General features: G+C 34.0%; 1 protein-coding gene across 1 annotated transcript in view; it reads right to left on the minus strand.

The window, feature by feature from the left end:
• Nucleotides 1-22,133, minus strand: part of LOC129230471 (golgin subfamily A member 6-like protein 22) — a 69,983-nt gene that overhangs the window by 31,289 nt on the left and 16,561 nt on the right. The gene's annotated exons all lie outside the window — the stretch shown is intronic.

Genomic DNA, 22,133 nt, shown 5'->3' on the forward strand with positions numbered 1-22,133 from the left:
TTCAGCTGTCCTTTCTGACCCAGAAAAGTTATTTTATCCTTCTGAGTGCATAATGAAAAGTGCTTAGTATTTTTTCAAAAATTCTGTTATTTTTACCTCTTTCAACCGCATTAACCAGAGTCTGCAGCACCACTTATATTTTATTTGAATTGTGAATGCATTACATAAATTTTTACCTTCTTTTACATAGTAAAGGAAGTATTGCATTCGCGAAAACATTTTCACTCAAATATCGGCCTAAATTTCCATTTTGCTCACCCATGAATGAATGTTGAGTCGTTTTTTCGGCCCGACCGCACGTTCATATGTACCTAAGAACGTATGGACGTCCGAAACATCCATTTTGACAATCCTTGAGTTAATTTTCACTTGTTTTATCGTGACGTCTGTATGTGCGTATGTATGTACGCATGTATGTATGTACGTATGTACGTATCCCGCATAACTCAAAAACGGTATGCCGTTGAAAGCTGAAATTTTCTACGTTGACTCCTAGTGGGGTCTAGTTGTGCACCTACCTTTTTGGTAGCGTTCGGATCTTCCAAAATGGGTCATTTGAACTTTTTGGGGGAAAGTCAGTGTTAAATTCAGTGCTAACTCAAGCGATGTAAAAATTTGGCGAACACTTGGCAGTGTGTCACCAAGATTTTATATATATATATATATATATATATATATATATATATATATATATATATATATATATATATATATATATATATATATATATATATATATATATATATATATATATATATATATATATATATATATATATATATTCGCGACAAACTGGGAAGAAAATATTAAAGTGTTTCCTTGCTTACTCTAAGGTACTATTTTATCATTAAATTGACATAAAAGAAAGTCATGTGAGGTGTCACCTCGTTTTACTTCATTTCAAAGTAAATGTAGCACTGCAATTTTCTAATGCGACTGTGTCTTGGCTCCTTACTATTTACAGACCTAATGCAATCACTAGGGAGAGTCATTCAATCTTTCTATGAGTCCTTACAAAAGACTCATATCGCCATTACAAAGAAATACGAAATTCTGCGAAACAAATATAAGAAATCGTATTCTTCAGGGTTTATTATTCCTTCTTGTAATAAAATGTTATTGCAAGTTGTATACCATGCTAATTAAATAACATCATATAAAACACGGTGCACAGATTTTTATAATCAAACTTTTGTGAATTTGGTAATCAGGCTGAGTCAATCATTAGAAATCATATTAGGGAAATCAGAGAAAGTTTTTAAATGATAAGAGACATTGATCTTAGTTTTAATAAAACTATTGACGGGGAAAAAAAGTGGGTAAGGACGATAATTCTACGAAGTCCGTCGTCATCAGACAGGACAAAATCAAAATATTGATATTGATACTGTCCAAAGAATTAATTTAAGCAATAGATTATCGATAGCATCTAGAGTTCCATGCAGTGAACCTGATGATATAGATAAACCTGATAGGCAGTGGTGCGATACGTAATGCGTTGGGCTCGTAACTGGGAAGTCGCGAGTTCGATATAGATCGGTCAAAAATCTCCCAAGAGACCGTGCACGCTAAAAGCATCTGGTGTAAATTAAATTTGTCGTAGTCATTTAGGCCTTCAGGGTGCCTAATCCGGGAGTGCTCGGCAACCTACCTGCAGTAAAAAGACTATGAGCTGTTTTCAGGGCCTCATTAAACAGGTAAACCATCATAGGTGTTTTAGGCACAGAGAACTCCGAAATCTGAGTGTGAGGTAGTGAACATGACTAGAAGGAGGTGGGGAAAACAAGAACACACACAGAAGGATTCTATAACAAATTTTTCTCTTGCAATAAATGCAAATACTATGATTTAAAAGGACAATGTCCAGCTTATGGTAAACGAAGTTTTGAATGCTGTGAAAAAGTGTCGACACAAAATGAAAGAGTTGAAATACCGAATTTAGGAAAAAAATTCATTGAACTGAAGCAGTTGCTGCAGTAGGCAATTTTAGCAGAAAACGTATCGAGTGCATTCAAAAGGACGGAATGTTGGACATTCATCTGAAAAACGTTATATTTGAAGAGAGAGAGAGAGAGAGAGAAAAAGTTTTTTTTTTCTTTTTCTTTTTTTTTTTTTTTGAGCAATCACGATGGCCTCTGCAGCACCACCGCCCATCGGCCTCTGCAGGTGCGCCTCCTTTGGTCCTCACCACTGTTCCCCGGAATCCGTTGGTGTGCATGTCCCACACACACGCAAACTCATGCACACTCACACACGCGCGGACGCCATTGCACACATACACACTGACACACATACTCGCTGACACACACACACCCGCCTCTACACACATACACTCACGCCTACGTTCATACATGCAAGTCTACGCACACACACACACAAGCCTAGCCTACATATGCACGCCTACACATACACATGCCTGCACACACACACACACACACACACACACACACGCCTGCACACACACACACACACAACTATACACACGTAACCGCCCAGGAGAAGGGGCAGGTTTGAGGGCACAGAGGCCGTTTCTAGAAACTATAACCCCAATGAGTATGGTCCTGCCTAAACTCGTGATCGCGAAAATCATAATTTGCATTAAAAATTTCAGAATTCAAATTAGTTTTTTTTTTTTATTTGTTTTTATGCTATCGGACCTGTACTGATGAAGATTTTTAGAATTAATCATGAAGTTTTTTTTTGTGTGTTTCAGGTAAACAAAGCTAATTATTTATTTATTGCTCAATTCACTGTTGGACCTTGCGTAATTTCTAGTAGGGTATAAATATTCAGTTTGCATCTTACTGATAGGGTAGGTAAAGGGACCACTTGTAGTTTATTTAATTAGTTTGCGCAATTGAAAGCACGCTTCGTCCAATTATATTCGTTACAATCAGTTGCTGTGTTGTGTGTTTGGGAAGAAAAGAAATTTAACACCTCAATAAATCTTAATTTGAAACAGCTTGACGTTTTGTTTTCGAAAGGTGACTCTACCTACACTAAGAAGGGAAAAAAATGATTCCGCTGAAGCAGAACGAAACCATGTTTCAGTAAAGAATACCGGGTCCGCTTTTATTCATGTTCGCCACTGTTTTCGCGCAAGGTGGTTAATGAGGTTGACTTCTTGGAGAAAAGAGAAGCTTTTGTTTGTGCGAGGGCGGATGCGAGAATTGGCGTTCTTCAAATAAAACTGCGCCCTAAGTTCAAGGGCAAGATTTTAACTCCGATCTCTGACCTTGGCATGCACCTGAAAGACGGATTTGCCCCTCATCAGCTAGAAAATGTCTGAATATTTCGAAGAAAGTGCGACGAATAGTGGTGCAAGTCTAGAGAGGGATGGATCTAAAACTATGTTTGTGAATACATCCCTTACTTAGAAGAATACTGGCTGAACTCAAAAAGTCAAAATTCCGACGGTTTAAAGAAGTTCCGAAGTCATGATTAATCAAAGAGGAACTTTTTTTTTTTTAGGAACTTTATGGTTACAAGCGTAAAAGATATCCGAAATGTTTTCAAAATTAATCCATTATTTGGCTGCATCACACAACCAATTATTTTCAACAAAAGTAATTTATTTTCCCTGTCTTAAAATTTTTTGTTTTTGAGTTATGACAATGTTCTTCTGGATGTGTGTTATTGTTCGAAGAGTTATACAGTTGTAAAACGTACCAATATTTACAGTTCCAAATGGACTGCCCTTTAGGCAGCGTGCAATATTAAACAGACGAAGGGGAAACAGAATTTTGCCACATTCTGAGGAAAAAAAAGTGTTATTTTTTACAACTGTAAAATAAGATGAAATTTATTTTGGTTACAATTTTAATTGTAACCAAATTGTCTTCGTCACTTAATCTTTTGACGCTCAAATAGTTGTTGGCTATTGTTCGCTCAAGCTCGGCTTTTGACGCTCAAATAGTTGGTTTGAAAATGCTCAGGAATAAGTTGACATGAAGAAAGGAAAAGGAGAAGCAATCTTTCTGAAAACATAATTTCTAAGAAAAGAAGCTTAGCTATGTGCAACGTTCTGTAAAATATAGTGTAGATCAGATGCCTCTGAACTTCCAGAAAAGCACAATGTGCTAGACATATGACTTTTTGTCAATTGTCACCTCCCACTTTGATTTAACTATGCTCCCCCCTTTTGAATTATGATATTTTGTGCAATCTGTATATATGTACAAAAATAGAGTTTAATTTAATCCTTTTTCCAACCCTCAGTTGAATTTGATTATCGATGTGGCAGGTAGCACCATTTCGTTTTAATAAAGCTTAACTCTTGTATTACAGCAATATTGAAGCATTAGCTACAAATAGGAAAACACAAATTTAGCTTCTTTCTACAAGCTACCATTCCGTTTTTTTAATTGGTATTTTATGCTTTGAGATTGAAATTTTTAGTCCATTTGAAGGTAATTGAGGTTCGTAACAGTTGCTGAAATAATTCCAACTGGTTCAAGAATCCCATTTCTGTCAACAGCTAAAATTGGAAAGTGTGTCGGCAAATCTAGCCATCTCTCGATAATCCAAAAACTTTAAAATACTACAGAACGGACTACGTTTAAAATTGAAACGTCGATTAAAAGCAACAAGAAGATAACCATCGTAACAGAAAAAAATAGTAAAATGATGCCAAAATTACCTTTCTTTAAGAAATATGACTCATACTTGAATAAACGCATAAAAATGTTCATTTATGAAAAATAGAAAAAGTTCGATTTTATTGCACACAACTTGTGCTCACAACTAAGCCACTTTTCTTTGAAAGAGTTCTTCCAGACGCCCTGACAAGCAAGGCCATTGCATATTTCATCTTTCAATCACGATTTGAATGCCAGCCGTTCTAGAGAACCATCCCATTTCTTGACGACTACCAAGCAAATAGAAATTACCATTTTTCTTTCCCTTTGAATTTTAAAACTTTAAAAGAACACGTTATCAATATAATTTACATACTATGTCTCCGTGTACGTGATTGAAACAACTCGTAATAAATAAAACAGCTGTTGCATCTCAAGTACTTTGAAGTTTTCTGGGTCCAAATATTAAGTTTGTCAAATTGAAATGCCTTCGGGGAAAAAATAGATTCTTTCTTGCCAAAAAGAAATTTTTATCTTGAAATTGAAAAGTAGAAGTTATAAAAGCTGTCAAAATGCAGACGATGCTGTAAAACACATCAACAGTTTAATCAGGGTACTGTACGTACACCACTAACGCAGCCAGTTTTCCCTTGGAATGGGGTTCCCTTTTTTTTTGGTCATAACAGTCTTTACATGTACATAAAAAACATGCACATTAGAAATAGAAATACAGTAAAACCTGTAAAGTTGACTACCTTTGTAAGTTGACCACCTGTCTATGTTGACCGCTTTTGTCAGGAACGGAATTAGTCCTATCTTGTATAATGAAGGAAAACCTCTGTAACTTGACCACCTTTCTATCTTGACCACCTGTCTATCTTGACCACTAATGTACCCCGAATTTGGTTTGGAGTATTGTAAAAAACCCTTTGTAAGTTGACCACTTGGTTTATTTTTTAAAACTTAATTTAGCAAATTATTTTATTTCATTATTATTTTTTTATAGCTTTCCAAGAATATTTTTGATGCCAGACCAGCATTTTGCCGACTAAATAAAACAGCAGCATAACTAAACCTCCTTGTAAGTTTAACCACATTGGAAAACTATATTTTGTGGCAATACTGGAATTGTGCTAGAGTAAAAGTTACTTGCATTGCAGTATTTCTGGTGCAAGGGATTAAGAAATAAGACATTTCCATTTTCAACTATTCTTTTAGAACTATGAGTGTCCAGCTTGTTGCTCTTTGTGTTATAGTTTGACATAAGATGGCTTCAAAAAGAAAGTTAGTTGAACTTGAGACTGATAAAAAGCATGAAATATTAAAATTAATTGAAAAGGGAGAAATCCAGAGAAAATTAGCTGACACATATGGAATTTCCAAAACTAGTGTCTAATAAGTGCGCCAAACTTCAATAAGGAGTTATTTTGTTGAAAAGTAGATCATCATGTTTATAAATGTATTGAATGTATATGAGAAAAAAAATAAGCGAAAAATTTGTTATTTTTGATTAGCTATGAATTTTTCGGAACTATTAATATCAAATAACTTTTTATAAACAATGCTTTTTTTTTCTTGATCAATTTACTGAAATTTTAAATTTACATGACACATTATAGGTCATTCTGAGAAAATAACCTCTAAAAATATTTGTATTACCTTTTTAAATTATTGTTTAAAAGTAATGTTAAACAATGAAAGTGAGTTGAACGGAAAGAGTAAGTGTCAATTAGTCAAAAAATGAATACATGGTGCAAGAAATGACAAAAAAAAAAAAAAAATCATTACCCCCTTTTGTAAGTTGACCACCTGTCTAAGTTGACCACCAAAGTACTGCACCGCAAGTGGTCAACTTACACAGGTTTCACTGTACATGTTATAAAGCAGAGGCATGGGGGTTGAAATTTAAAATCATACTATTGTATACAGTTGTATTGTAGACAATCAGATTATGGGGTTGGGGACAGATATTTTTCTAATTGAAAACTTAGAAAAAGTTTTAGTCAATCTTGAGCAGTGTTACGAGATCGGGAAAAGAGTGTGTCTAGGCCCCTCCCTCCGGAAAATCTTTCAAAATTGACATCAAATATAGCAATTTTAGGCAGCTTCCGGTAATGTTGGAGGAAAAAGAGAGGAGATTCTCTTTCTTTTTTTTTTCTCTCAAGACTGAAGTTAACTTCAGGTAATCTTTGATAACATAATAAGGTCGAGGGCTCTTGTTCGAAGTGCAGATGTTTGACTCTGAAAAACGAAATTATAGGCCACCTTCACAGACGCCGAGGAAGAAGGCAGGTTCCTTCGAAAATGTTTTTAAACTGAAGACTTAAAAACGCAATGGGGTTGTTTCCTTCAGTCAAAAGTAGTACTTTTAGTCACTGAAATTGATAGAATAAGCAAAAAAAAAAAAAAATAAATAAATAAATAAAAACATTGTCACAGAAAATACTTTCATTTTCCCAACAGTTATTTTTTAATTAATTTTTTGAGATGTCCAATTTTTCAAACAATTCGTGGTCTTGATGACGTCACAAATGATGCTATTTGGCGCATCTTTCTTCCGGATTTCCACGTCATGATAATCAAGAAGCGAATTAAAATTGCGCTCTACGCTTGCTATCAACCATATCGTTGCCAATACACGTGAGTAAAGACGCGAATTAAATATTTTGCACTCTGAATGGCAATATTGAATGGCATTTCATCATTTGTGATGTCATCGGCGGAAGCTTAAAATACAAAAGCGCACCGATTTAAGTAATTTTTTAAAAATATTAAACTTAAACAAATTATTTAAAAATGATCAGATCCTATGTTTTTAAGCATGCTTTTTCAGAAAAAAATACTTTTAAAATTTCGGAAACGACCCCATTTAAGACTATTTCTGGTAATCATGGGGGAATTGTGAGGAGAATCGCTCTCGATGTGTTTTTCGAGGCTGAAGTCAATTTTTGACTATTTTTGGAAGAAAGGTATTTGGGGGACTCTCCCACGAAAATTGGCGGAAAGGAAATTGTAAGCTATCTTAGGTGTTGTTGTAAAAATCAGCGTCCTCTCTACCGGAATTTTCCGGTGTTGAAGTTTGAAATGGCAATTTTGGGCTATCTTTTGGTGTCGTTAAGGGATGCCCTAAAGTCACCAATAGAGAAGTTATTATTTGATAACAGTAGAAGAAAGAGGGTGGGGACAGGAGGTTCCCATACCATTGTTTTTTTTAAATGAAATCAATTTAAAGAGTATGTTTGGAAAGGGGAGGGGGGGAGGTGCTCCAGGAAATCTTCTGAAATTTTACCAAAAAATAGTTTTAGGCTTTCTTTAAAGAGAAGTTGTAGCAGTCTCCTTCGAAAAAATTTTTAAATTGAAATCCGAACAACTTAACCTAATTTCAGGCTATCTTTCGACCTAAAATTAGGGAAAGGGTGGCAGTTCGGGGACCCACCACCGAAAGTTTTTTTAAATTGAGGATCGGAAAGAGCATTTTAAGCTGTTTTCAATGATGTTAAGAGAACATTCAGGGTTCAGGGACTAGTCTCAGAAGGTTTTTTGCAATTTAAGTTTTAAAAACGAAATTTTAAGCTTTAGACACTTGGGAACGGGGGGGGGGGGATAGTACTCTAATTCAAAAAAATAATCTTAATAGTAAATGAATTTAAAAAATCAAAATTGAAGGACTAATAACGTACTTTTAGGCTACATTTGTTGACGTTAGGAGAAATGAGAGGCTTTGAGGGCTCTGCCTGGAAAATGTTCCAGCACTGTTAACAATCAACGGACAATGAGAAAATATTAGGAGTACAGGAGAGAAAAATAAAAGCCTCGTAGCATGTTCAAATGCTGAACAAAAAGAAATTTTTTTATTATTACTAAAAGGAAAAACGAAAAAAACTATTCAAGACATTCACATAAAGAAAAAAGTCTTTCTTTTTTCTTTTTTTTCTTTGAGGGGGCTAATCATATTTCAACTGGGGCTTAGCTCCCTTAAGCCTCCCTTTAACTCCGCCGTGCCCGAGCACCTTGTAGCCCAAGCAAAACTTGAGCACGTTGGAGATCATATTTCGCTGTGTATATCCTGATATGCTTCAAATTTATAAATTTGAAAAAAATCGGAAGTATATTTTTTTTATATATATAAATATCTTTCTCTCGTATTCCAATAAAATTAATGAAAGTAGTCCTTAATCTGTATCTATGACGCAAACAGCAGCATTGAAATTTTTAGAAGAATTGATAATTTGAGAGGGTTTTTGTTCTGATTTTATAACTTTTATATAAATTATAACTTTTGATAGATACTTCCCTAAAACCTCGACTGACTATTTGAAATTAATGTCTTCATTTTTTTGATTAAATTTATAATTAATTTTTATTGTGATTCAGAATTAGGCGGTGAGGAACAAGATTTCATTGATGATTCAATAAAACTTCACAAACCATAAACAAGCATTTTTCTCAGAAAATTTTGGAAGTTGCCTCGTATTGTAAAAGCCCTTATTTTCGCGAGCCATAATTTTCACGAAAACGAGGATACAGTCGGATCCCGACTTACGCGAAGGATGCGTTCCAAGACCCCTCGCGTAAGTCGGAATTTCGCGTTGTGGAATAGCTTATAATAGCACTAAACAGTAGATATCGTAATTTTAACTATAATTTAAAAATTCATGAAGTGTATGCAGTGTAGGAACACCACTATTTCTGGCCTGGCTTCCATTTTCACGATGTTTGTATTTTGCTCGGATACTAAACTGCGATCTTCATTATTAAAACTAAGTTCTATACTTTTGCAGATTCCCTTTTCTTGAACTTTAATTGTACGTATCGAAGATTAACTGATACCTAATTGTCGTGCTACCTTCGAGGCACTTTATAATTGTTTAAGCATCAAGAATCTTTACCTTTTCTTTCATTGTCAGAATCTTTCTGTTTTTCTTTCCACTTTTGCTAACTTGAGATGAAAGCCTTGTTTCGGAGCCATTCTATTTTATCAACGTTCACAAGAAGGAAAAAAAAAACCGTTCAGAATCGGAGCGGTAATTTGTATAAACTAAAGCAAAGCGTTGTTTAGACTAATACAATGTGTGAACTTCCGCTGTCAGTGATGCTAAAGGGATAAAAGTCTATTCACGAAACCAATATTTAGTGTCCACGAAGCCCTTTCTAATGCTCCGATGCTCCTTTCCAAAACATTTCATGTTGCAAAAGAGTAATTTGCGTCAGCAATAAAAAATTCATTACTCATGAAAAACTCGCGTTATAGCCATTTCACGCAAGTCGGATCGCGTTGTAGCAGGATCCGACTGTATCGGTGATTTCGCTAGCTGAAAATTTCGCGAATTTTAAATGAACATGAAAAATCTGCCGCGAAAAAATATTTCACGTGGTGGCTAAACTTTCGCAAATATGACGGACCCGCGAAAATTACGAAAATCTAAGAAGCACGAAAATAAGTGCTTCTACAGTGCTAAAGAAAAAAAAAACATGTTTTCCATTTCCTGCCATTACGAACAAAACAGTAGAAAATGACGAATCCAAATCACTAATTTTCTAATTCTGACCGTAACAAATCTAATTTCTCCACCCCAAAAAAACCTTGACATTGAGATATCCATTGTTCTGCTTCCTCATACAATAAAAAAAAGAGCAAAACCCACTATAGTGAGTTATTTCAATCTAATAACAAATCATGGAGAAATGGAGCTTTTTTACTTTTTTTGAATTAAAATTCCAAATCAAAAAACGCCGCGATTCTTCGCGTCGAAAAACCGGGCGTGTTTCGATTTCACTCGCTTTTCAACGTACTCATGACGAAAGAAGACAGGTATGTCTCCTCCCGTTCCAGGGTCAGCAACGAGTCACGTGACACCACAATCACTCTCTCTCGCACACTTTTCCATTCTCATCAGATTCAAGACACCGTAAGTTCCAATCATCCAAGTCGTCCTCCCTCCCCACTTTCGAATTCAACAATTCGTCGCATGGCTGCTGGCCTCATCACAGTCCTCACTTTAAAGAACATCGAAGATAAGATGCTTTAGATTTGCGGCACTACTCAAACGTGATGGTTCGAAAATTCAGCATTGTGTGTTTACTTGCGTGTTTGTTGGTGCAGTGTTGTGCTGTCCTCGTCGGCAGGCTCAGAGACAAGGAAGAACCAGGTGAGAAACAGGTTTTTGTTGATTCTCTCGTGCTGTTCCCTTCGAACTTGTTGTTCAGTTGTTGTTGATCAATTTAATATTTAAATGTTTGTTAACCCTTTCAAATGTTGTGTGTGAAAAAGCAGTGCTGTAGTTAGAAAAAAATATTTGGTGGAACCAGGGCGGATGCAAGGAGAGAGTTGTTGGGGGTCATACCTCCCCCCCCCCAAAAAAAAATCATCTGCAATATTTGTTTTTGTACCTCAGAGCCAGAGGAACGTAAGTCACATTGTGATAATTTCACAGTAGAGAGGAAAAACTTTTTTCGGGCGCATGCAAAGGATGGGACAAGCGCTCCTTTAACCCTGGTTAAAAATTTAAAAGGATTTTTACTTTAAGAATGACGTTAACATAGATCGATGCTATGTTAGACATGCATGCTCGAAAAAATGTTAGACAAAAAATGGAGAAATAATATAAAACTGACTTCTTAAATCTAAAAAAAACATATAATAACAGTGTATTAACTGCGAAAAGGAATGCTAAACTTTCAATTCATTTCAGAAGAGTCTTCAACGCAAGAGAAGTGACCAAGAAATCAAAAAATATATTTTAAAAACTGGTAGAAAAAGTATTTTTGAAAGCGGGAAAAGGAAAAATGGTAAACAAGAAAATGAGGTTGTTTCTATCTCAGTCAAAAGTACTACTTTTAATCACTGAAATTGATAGAATAAGCAAAAAAAAAAACATGGAGCGAGGAAAAGCTTTTATTCTCAAAACGTTTAATTTTTAATTAACTTTTTTTAAATGTCCGATTTTTCAATTAAGGCGTAATCTTTATGACGTCGCTAGTGATGCGCTTTGGCGCGCACTCCACTGGCGCCCTGAATGTTTACGCTTGCTGTCTACCGCGGTTCCAGGTTATGACAATTCAGAAGAGAATAAAATATTGCGCTCTACGCTTGCTATCAACCATATCGTTGCTAGTAGATGTGAATAAAGAAGCGAATTAAATATTACACACTGCGCTAATGGCATCAGTGAAAGGCATTTATTTACGTGTGGTGTCAAGTGCACGAAGCGTAAAAAAGACCTTCGCACCGATGAAAATAATTTTTATAAAATATTAAACTTGGTCAAATTATTTTTAAAATAATCAAATTCCATGATTTTAAGAATGCTCTTTCAGAAAAATATACTTTTAAAATTTTGGAAACGACCTCATTGTTAAAATACAAAAACTGATCAATGAAATCCGAGGAAGAATTCAATAAAAATGTTTTAATTACAAAAAAAAAAAAAAAAAAAAACTAACTGTTGATTTACTTCAGAAGATTCTTCAAAACGATAGAAGCTTTCTAAAAACTAAGACTCGAAGAAGTAATGAGCATTTCGCCTTTTTTAACACCATATTTGGCCTCCGAGACCTTGTTGTGTCATTTTGCATATTGTTGGGCTGGAGAAAAATTCAACTGTTTCTTCGTATCTTATTAGGGTGTCCCAAGAAAAAATGAAAATTGATTTTTCAAATCGCTCACCCTCTTATATTTTTCCCTTTTTTTGGCGAAACAATTGCAAAAAAGGTTTCATATAATATGAACTTATGAGCAACAGTAACCCTTGTGCCGACTTGCGTCTGAAAGTGTGATTTAAGTTCGAAATGTCATGTTGATAAACATTGCTCCAATATCTCCAAATGTATTCTACAAAATTATTTATCCCAATCAAAAAATATTCAAATGTCCAGCAAGAGGCTTAATATTTATACCTTTCTTCAAAAAATTGAATTTTTAAATTTATCTTTTAAAAAAATTATACATAAATTAAAATAAAATCTAAAATTAAAACTTTATTAGGGAACACTTTCAAATCAACATTTTGCGAATGAATAATAAAAAAAAAATAAAAAATTTGAAGTGAAAAATTTTAACTTAAACTTGAAAAAATCCACATCTCTGAGTCCTATGTGGGAAACTTAAATATTGCAAGAGAGCACACGTATCTATTTAACGCTAATTACCTACTTTACTGTTTATATTTTTCAGCTTGATAATTTCTTTAAACTTACCTTACATTTTTTAAAAAAAGTAAGGAAAAAAGATTTTTTTTTGATGAAAATTATCAATATTTGGCCTAGTGTGGGATACCTAAATGTTTTTGTTTTTTTTTTGAATAACTGTTTTTGTGGAACATGTGGGGGAAAAGGAGCAGCGTTTTATCAACATGAAATTTCGAGTTTCAAAAAAGAGTTTTTTTTTTTGAGCAATCACAATTGCTTATTGTTGACCATCCTTGATGTTGTGGTTCCTTTTTCAGCTTGAACCACGGGCCTCTGCAGCACCACCGCCCACCAGCCTCCAATCCCGAGCACTGTCCCCCAGAATTCGACAGACATACGCACATACATACGCACATCCGCACATGCGACATACATACATACATAGATACGCGACATACATACGCACATACATACGCACATACATACGTACATACAGACGTCACGAGAAAACTCGTTGTAACTAACTCGGGAATCGTCAAGATGGATATTTCGCGTGTCTATACGTTCTTAGGCACTTTTCCACGTGTGATCGAGCCGGAAAAAAAACTTAACATTCATTCGGGGGTGAGCAAAATTAAAATTAAGGTCGATTTTTCAGTGAAAATTTTTTCGCAAATACAATACTTCCTTTTTTTGTAAAAGGAAGTAAAAACTTACCTGTTAATGTTAAGTTTCTGCGGGAAACGAAAATCAATAACAAGCGAAAAAGACTAAATGATTTGAAATGAAGGAAACATGCTAAATTAAAAACCGAAGAACAAAAAGGAGTCTTCAAAAAGTTTTTTAAATGTGAAACATATTTTTAAAATGGGCAGTTTTCAAAAGCAGAATCTTTGGACTTTTTTGAATGCAATCCAGTAACAATTTACAAATGAAATACTATCGAGCAGTGAAAAGTGGTAAGAAATAGAGGTGCGACATCGATGGCAAAACATCGATGTTTCAAAACATCGATGTTAGAAATTAAAACATCGATGGTATTGATACATCGATCAAAAAACATCGATGTTTCCAGACATCGATGTTTTAAAACATCGATCTTTTTATCAATATATAACATTCATTTTTGAATATACTACACTAACTTAAGCAATACAAAAAAATACGTACCCGACGAATATATTAAAAATACTGAACCTCAAATCATGAACATAATTTAATAAGAATAATTTCGCAACATTTTCGTATTATAGTAGGACAAAAATTGATAATAAGACAAGCACCGATTAATACCTACAAACTAGTTATAGTAATAAGGAAATATTTTCAAACTGAAAGAAACTAAAAGTAAATTTACACCTAAAAAGAATCTAAGAAAAAATGTATCATAACACTTACCGTCAGTTGAATGATGAGAAAAAGGTGTGCTAATTATTTCAAAAATCAGGGACGTAACTAGGTCATTTTCGAACAAAGGCAAGACCTCGTTTCGGCGCCCCCTCCCCCATACAAAACAAACAAAGCAAAAAAAAAAAAAAAAAAGAAATCCCTGAGAGACTTCATAATGTCAACACTAGGGCAAAATTAAAAATTTGGAGATAACCAGTGCAAATGGTAGGGGAACCCCCTCTTCTGTCTTGGGGCAAGAGATAGTACTAGTAGCCCTGGTTGGTGCTGCTGTATAGAAAGATTTAGAAAAAAAATCAATGAAAGCCTACCTAGGCTATACGCGTTTTACTCAAAACTTGAAAATGTCCACTTGCACTTTGCTTCTCACTGAGTCATATGAGCCAAGGACGAATTTTACACAAAATGCATTTGCAATTTATACATGTCTTGTAATGTAACTTTTCGTTACACCGTGATGGAGTACTCTTTAACCAGTAGAACAAATAGATAAATAACATTCCATTTGGTATCATTTTTGAACCGTTTCACCACTGGATGCCATATTTGAATTAGGCAGTGATAAAGGAGTCCACTGCCTGTAATGATATGAGCCTTATAAATGCGACATCTGAGAAACAGTTAATAGAGAAACAGAAACCTAATGTGCTTGAGATCAAAACTCTTATATGTTTTCAGTGCGCTTCCGTTCAAGTTATTTTCATTTACAGTGCAACTTCATTTTTCCGAACTAGCGCGGACAAAGACAATTCGGATAACGAAAATCCGGGTAATTTGTAAAACAAATTCGTAAATAAGCAGACTTATCTTTTATAATTGCAAAAAACGCTGTAGCAAAATTACGGGAACTAAAATTACATTGGATTGTTACTCGCAAACACTTAATCATTTATAGTTCAGCTGCTGTGGGCTGTGATGGTGTAGGAATGACACTCCAAATATGCCGTGTTGTTTATAAGATGACTATAATTTATTGCACGTCCTATGCAGGAGTTGTGTATTTAATCAAAATAAAGAGCAAATATTTGGTACATTGACAGTTTCGTTCCGGCTATCATAATTTAGAATTATATCATTTCAGTGAATATATTTTTTAACTTTAAAAATTTGATCTGGATAAGCCCGAAATCTGGATAAACGGGAGCAAGATAAACGAGGTTCTACTGTAATTATAACTATACATCAAAGTTCAATAAGTTTAGAGTCGTAAAAAATAGCTGATTTCTGACACATTGATTGACGTTGATGATTTAAGCATTGTTTAAAACATTGTGTGGGTAGAAAAAATGTATTGAAACTAAGTCGAAAATTTATTGTTTTAGTACAAATTAACCCTAGTATTTTCTAAAGGAAAATTGGCAGCCTCCCGAACTTTAAATTGAATCTCCATTATTATAGTGCGAAATTTTTTTCCAAGAATGAGAAAAATTATAAAATTCAACAAATTTGTATTCATCATTCAAATTATATAAACATCATTCAAATTATACAAACAATGCCTTACCTACTCTCCTAACGTCTTTAGCAGTTAACCACGATAAAAAATAAGATGAAGATTGTTAGGGGCCTCTTTTTCGTGGTCTTTCGCTCTTTCTGAATTCAGCTTCAAATAGTTTTTTCGACATATCTTAAAATTGATTTAAAACTATACAAGATGAGTAAAAAAATATCCTGAGAGCGGAGTAAAAAGCAGAAAAAAAGTTCGTGGTACGAGCTAGAGAAGATACTCTTTAGAGAATGGTTCTGGTGGACAAAGATAGTGGCTCCAATTCCTAAGCCATGGGCTACGGCCAAGGGAACAGTGTAACTATTTTCCCTCAGGCCCTTGAGGTGGGGTAGACACATAGATCTTAAAATAGAATAGATGTGCCTTCTCCCCACTTTTCTCCTCAGAGCGCGCGTCAACATCCCCCGTTGAACATCACGTAATCAAGGGACACCCCTCTCAAGAAACTGTTTCCCTTATCGAAGAGAATTACTTTGCGCCGCGATCATTTGCACAATTAAGGCTGCTCTTCAGTGGGGAAGAAAAACGATCTCGCTTGAAAATGGGCCTTTTCTTTCAACGAAAGCAATGTTCATCAGTGAAGTGATTGACACTTCAACAACCAATAGAACGAGCGGTGGCCGATGAAAGTGTGGATCATGTGACCTGTCACATTTTGCAGGGGGACAGACCGGACGCTCCCCTGCTGTGCAGAGTAGTCGAAGGAGGTAATAGCTGACGGCGAAATGAAACCGCAGCTTTTTACAGACCCTTCCAAGGAAATTCTAGTTCTTTCCCTCTTGAGTCTTGACTACATAGGTAAAAGAAAAATTACTCAGTATAAAAGGCGCGGCATTTTGCAATCCCGCTTGTGATATTAATTTATTTGCATTCGCACTAAAATTAATTTTTGAAACGAAGATTTTTTTCCCCATTAATACGGTTCCTGATCTCATCTAGGAAAAATTAACGAATGAATGAATATTTGCAATAAATAAATTTATAAATTCGTTTTATTCTTAGAAAAATGTTCGTTATTGAAAATTGATAATATCAAAAAAGGAAGGAAAAAAAAGATAGCCTACATGACCACACTGAATTTTAACGAAATGAACTCCAAATTCTAACAAAAAAATATTCTTTAAAAATGGATGATCCTACTTAATAAATCTGAAAAATCGAGTGCCGAATAAAAGTGGGGACTAACTAGTTATCGGTTGGCGAAATTCTTTCACTTCCTCTGCCTGTTTGCCACTCTCCCCAACCCCATCCGAGTTAGCAGAAAACATTCTTAAAAATGAAACTAGATCCTCTTTGCATAGTTAATACTTGATTGTACAATAAACATTAATGCCACTAATTACTTACATTAACCTTTATTTGAACTGATAATATTTATATTTTAGTGCTAAATTAAATACTACTTTGTTGGTTAGTTACCTGTTTTTACAAATGGAGTGGCGACTAGAAAAAAATGTGGCTACTATAAATGCCTTTTCTCACCACTGGTGACCAGAAAATTCCCCTAATCTTTATCTTTGAATCCTTTTCTTTTTGAAAAAATATTTATTTATTTATCTAAGTACTATATGCAGATGAGAAGGCTACGATAGCATTTCTCAAGGGGTTGTTATGGTGAAAGTTCTTTCAAATTGAGCATAACAACGGCAAAGTCGCGGACGGCTACGGATAAGGATTTCCTGAATTTGAAAAATTAAAGATTTTTCTCTGATCTTTGTATGCAAGGGTGCTCACCCTGCTCCAAGCTCAAAGGCAAAAATCACTCCTTCCCCCACTCTCAATGTTTGTAAACTATCTTGCGTTGAAATTTTGCAATAAAACTAAACCTAGCACTTTTAGAGTCTCAGATTCCCAGTTACTAAATTCGGCAAAATACATGAAGTACTACATGCATTATATGACCAAAAGTATTGGGACACTTTCAAAAATTCACAATTTTACGGATTTCTCAAAAAATAAAAGACCAATTGCTCTCTGCTCTGTAATTTTTTTCTCATGAAAAGTATACTCCAGACGTCAAATCCAATAACAATTAAGTCTGATATTCATTTAGGGGACCAGCAACAAATAATCTGTTCTTATCATGAATCACTCTATAACGATGGCAGGAAAGTGTTGCCAGTTTGCTAACAATTCCTTACCATTCGTCGCCTATCCTAGAATTATAGAAATTCGGCCTCATTAGATTGCTGATAACTTTTTAAAATTTAAAGAAATTGCGGTGGAATTTTTTTTCATGGATTGTAGGATGTATCTGAGCTTTGAATTATGAACGTTATAAATTGCTATCTTTCGTGTCTGCGCAGTGAAAAATTAATAGCTTTAACTGTTCATATTTCAACAAATTTTCAATATTTTAACTTCAAATTTTATTATTATGTTTCTCTAAAATGCTGTCAAATATTTTAAAAGTTTAGTAACGTTTGACGAAATACTCTGCGTAATATAAGGCGAAAACCTTCAAAAAAAATTTTGCATTTTTCAAAGAAATGCTTATATTTCCATGGGTATAAGAGATACTTTCACAAAAATATAAAAATAAGTTTTTGATAGATTTTTAACTCATTTCTGAAAATTATAGCTTATTCCCAGCAATTTGCAATGAAAAATTATCAAAAAAACTTTTTTACTCAATTTGTTGTCGGTCCCCTAAATGAATAGCAGACTTAATTTTTATTGGAAAATGACAACTAGAGTATACATTTTATGCGAAACAAATTATAGAGCAATTGGTCTATTATTTCTCGAGAAATCAATAAACATGTGAATTTTTGAAAGTGTCCCAATGCTTTTGGTCATATAGTGTATATAGTGCTTCTACTTCAACACATTGAGTTTTTATTAAAATTTTCTAATGAGTCTTGTTGGTGTCTGATCCTCGTTAGTTGTCATAATAAATATTAAGGGTTGTCCTTTTTCTCAGAAGGCACGAAAATATTACCTACATGTATATCTGCCTGAAAAAAAAAAAAAAAAAAAATCTCGAAATACTTAGATGAAAAAAATCTCAACGCCTCGCTCTGCCAGATTTTAAAGTTTTTATCGCTCTGCCTCGTTTTCATGCATCTTGCATTTAATGAATCAATAATAAAAATTAAAAAAAAGGGCAAGAAACAGATTTGCAGGAAATACATAAAGTTGAAACAAAAATGAAAATGAACAGCTTACATTTAGGAAAGCAATTATAGGTACAAGTAAGGGTTCACAATTAAAAAAAAAACAAACAAGACAAACTTTTTCTTTTAAGTTCTGTGTTACGCACTTCTGTGCCGAAAAATTATCGTATCCTGTCTTCAGTCACAGAATAAAATGAATGTTCTAATCCAATGATTATCAAGTAATTTTCATTCGTATAGAACAAAAATCTTTTTTGAGATCCTCACATTTTCTATTCTATTGACTCCTAGTAATATGTAAATACAGCGAGAGAAAGGATTTAGCTTCTTGTTTAGGAGAGGGAACCATTTCTATATTTAATTAACATGATCTTTATCGTAAGCATACTATTTACTCAGAAATACTCCCTATTTTCCCAAGCACTCTGTTTGGGGGCTATGCCTTTTAATTTTCTCGAAAATAAAAATTTTCAAAATGCACTTTTAGACGATCTCTGGTAGTATTTGGAAGTAAGTAAGAGGTCCTGTGATCTTCCACCAGCAAATTTTTGAACTTGAAACGCCAAAAACACAATTTCAGGTTCTTCAATTCTGTTAGGAAACGGGGAGTTCGGAAGCTTTCCCCGGAATTTTTCGAAATAGTCTAAAAACACAGTCTTAGTGTGATGTTGGGGGGGAGGCAAAATTTTTAAAGTGTTATAAACATGATTGTAGGCCATCTTTATTAACGTTGGGGACATGCAGGTTTTTGAAATCCAAAAATGCAATTTAAGACGACTTTTTTTTTTTTTTTTTATGGTCAAAGAAGGACTTTTCACAAACTCCCTTCCCGAAATTTTTTGAAATTAAAGCCATAAAAACGAAATTTAAGACGATCTTTAATGATGTTTTTTTAAGGGGGGGGGGTGCTTATGTGACCTGAAAACCTTTATGCCTGTAATTAATTTTTTCTACATTGTATTAAAATGTTGATCTAGCTTCTGAGAATGAAAATAGAAAACAGTGAAAACTTGTAACCCCCATTCTATATTGTTCACATTTTAGTTAGCTTTGTCGGCAACATAAGGCTGAAAACGTCATTAAAACTAATACATACAATGCTTAGTAATTCTACCACGGTGTGTTTTTTACATTAACTGAATCATATTAAATTGCTAATATATTTTTCATGATTTTCTATGTATTTAATGAGTATGTTGGTGTACGGAATGTTTTCCGCTATTGAATTTTCCACCTCCCAAACCTTCTAAAGAAATTTGACGAGTCTGGCTCTTAAAGACACAAATAATTTTCAAAAATGTTTGTTGAGCTGTGGAAAGCACTTTATGTGTGTACCATTTGTAGTAACATAAAACACATGTAAAACGATGCAAAATACCCAGTATCTGGAATACGATTTAATATATATATATAAAAATATTTTTCTACTGGAAGGGAAAAATGTCAACTTTTCGCATTCGACAGCATTGTAACAATGTTCATTATATTGTAAATAAACAATTTGACTCAGAAATATTCCTTTCAAATCTATTTCTTTTCAAACCACAAATTTGAAAAAAAAAGCAGATGTTGCGAATTTAACAGCTAATAGCACGCATCTACATGGATTCACTTTCAAAAGCACTTGATTCTTCACGAAAGCCTTAGGAAAAGAGGAAAGAAGAAAGGACGTCCAGCGGAGGTCATTGAGGGGAACTAATGAGAGGGTAATAAATCTTACACCCCATTAGCTTTTACCCCTCAAAAAGGGGAGGTAACTATTCTAGGGCGGGGCAAATGCAAAAAGTGAACGTATTTTGAAATTTTTTTCAATAGTTAGAACATGATATTTGTTTAAAAAATGGTCGCATCATTTCAAACAAGATCTCAAAAGAGAGCTGGAAATATTTTGCGTGTCAGGGCGTTCTCAAAATTTCGATAGCACGAGTTGCAGATGTTTTACAGAGCGAAATGTCCAACAGTACCTCGTTTTCGAAGAAATTCATTTTTTCTCGAATTTTAAAAAATCGGAGAATGGACACATCAAAAAAGTAAAAACTAAAAGAAACAGACATGGTCTTGAAAAATATTCAGAAAAAAAAACGGATCCGAAAACTTTACAGGAATTTGTAAAACAAGCTCCAACTTTCCCCCCCCGTAGGTTAACATTAGATCCGAATCTTTCAGACTCTCAGTGAAGAGCACCCTTAAGGGAAATGAAAGCATTTAACACATGGGTTCAATGCTTTAAGGGTTAAACCCCCCTTTAAGCATGGGTTAAATTAAAGCATTTTACCCAATATTAAAGAAAAAGGGAACACTCTGTCCTTCACGTAACACCTCATATTTTTCACTAAAAGTAATAATTAAAAAAGGCAACTATTTTTTTTTCATTAAGATATCGCAAATGTATTTGTTGTACTTTTGAAAAAAAAATGTTCTTTGTTACTTTTTAAGTTATTACTTTTTAATGAAATGCGGGACAAAATGACAGCTTTTTCATGGAATGGTTCATTAGATATTTTCCCGTCATAACTTTTGAAGCAGGCGCACAAACTATTTAAACAGTTTTTCAAGTGCTTTAAATACTGAGTAAAAATAGACGTCTTCAAAAATCTTAAACAAAAATTGACCGCATAATTTTTTTTTTATTTCAATCAAATTTTTCAAATACAGATAAATAGTTTCAATGCGTGCTTTTTCCCACAACTTTTGAAGCCAGTGCAACAATTTAACATAAAACCCTATCTAAAACCATAAACCAATTAGAAATACGAATGTAAATAGTATCGAATATCAACTCAATTAAATAATATTCTAATATTCGCATGCGTTTCGCACCAACACTATATTAGCCAAACCAATAACTTTGGTTTGTTCCTAATTTTTAAGCAACTTCAGTGTTTTCTTTTTTTAAGTACTCAGAAAATAAATTCATTTGCAATTATAAACTACATGAATGGTCATTAGACTTCCGCCCCCTCCCCAATTTTTCTTTTCTTCTTTTTTTTTCGTCCACAGAATATGAGAATTTTGACAATTTAAACTCGAGGGTGAAGAAAACTAGTGATTATTGTCCCTTAACAATATTAATTTTGTTACTTTCCTAATTATTGGTCTTTGAATTATTGTCATTGTTTGAATTAACTGCGCGATACATTCTAACGCTTCAATATTAATCAACGATTAATTTTATAAACTTGTTAACGAGAAAATCTGCTGCTTCTGTTTCCAACATATGCTTATTTAAACTTAGAAAAACGGAATTAGAAATTTTTCTCATAACTCTTGTGGCTTCATGAGTAACATTATATTTTTGTGTTTTACTCCCAAAACTTTTTCACATTCTCGCTCAGTTGTTCTTCACAAATGTACATATTTCAATGGTTGCAATCTTGCAATAAGTTATCATACTTGAAT

This window comes from Uloborus diversus, chromosome 9, assembly GCF_026930045.1.
Source record: "Uloborus diversus isolate 005 chromosome 9, Udiv.v.3.1, whole genome shotgun sequence".
NCBI lineage: Eukaryota > Metazoa > Arthropoda > Arachnida > Araneae > Uloboridae > Uloborus > Uloborus diversus.